The following is a 520-nucleotide window of genomic DNA, read 5'->3' as shown; positions in this document are numbered from 1 at the left end:
GGGTCAGGTCCACTTACTTTTTTCTTTTGTTGATTGGCATAATGGAAAGTGGAGATATTTGTCGATTCAAAAGACGACTTATCACTATTCATGATAATTCAAATTTTATGACAAAATGCTCAATTTTATAACTACTATAACTCATTATATAACTTATAATACAATTGTTTTTTTTTACAACGATTAACAATCTCTTTATTCTCCCTTCAAACTTAGGAATACTTTTATCAAAAAAGGTAAAAGCCCCTTATCGGATTTGAACCGATGACTTACGCCTTACCATGGCGTTACTCTACCACTGAGTTAAAAGGGCCCGTTTGATTCAAATGTGGAATCATTCACTATGCGGATAAAATCCATCTCTGTACATATATTATATACATAAGTATATGCACTAAACTCATAGTGACTAGTTTGTGGTTCATTCTAGAATTTTAGAAGGAGTTACCTAGCAAGTCTAGAAAAAATACAATGAATTGTTTTAAATCCAACCTTTTGTTTTATTAACTTGATTTTATTC

The 520-nt window shown here is 30.8% G+C and overlaps 1 protein-coding gene and 1 non-coding gene across 2 annotated transcripts in view; both read right to left on the bottom strand.

The window, feature by feature from the left end:
- LOC124926322 (photosystem II CP43 reaction center protein-like) overlaps positions 1-179 on the bottom strand; it is a 3,750-nt gene extending 3,571 nt beyond the window's left edge. The window contains 1 exon segment of the mRNA XM_047466521.1: positions 1-179. This exon segment is cut by the window's left edge and continues 1,902 nt beyond it. The gene's annotated coding sequence lies outside the window, so the exon portion shown is untranslated.
- A 62-nt stretch (positions 180-241) lies between these two features.
- On the bottom strand, positions 242-313 carry TRNAT-GGU. The gene has a single exon. It is a non-coding gene; the product is annotated as a tRNA-Thr (tRNA).
- Positions 314-520: the final 207 nt, after the last annotated feature.

Source organism: Impatiens glandulifera, chromosome 2 (genome assembly GCF_907164915.1).
Source record: "Impatiens glandulifera chromosome 2, dImpGla2.1, whole genome shotgun sequence".
In the NCBI taxonomy this organism is placed as follows: Eukaryota; Viridiplantae; Streptophyta; class Magnoliopsida; order Ericales; family Balsaminaceae; genus Impatiens; species Impatiens glandulifera.
The sequence above is the reverse complement of the archived record's forward strand: the minus strand, read 5'-3'. Positions and strand labels throughout refer to the sequence as shown.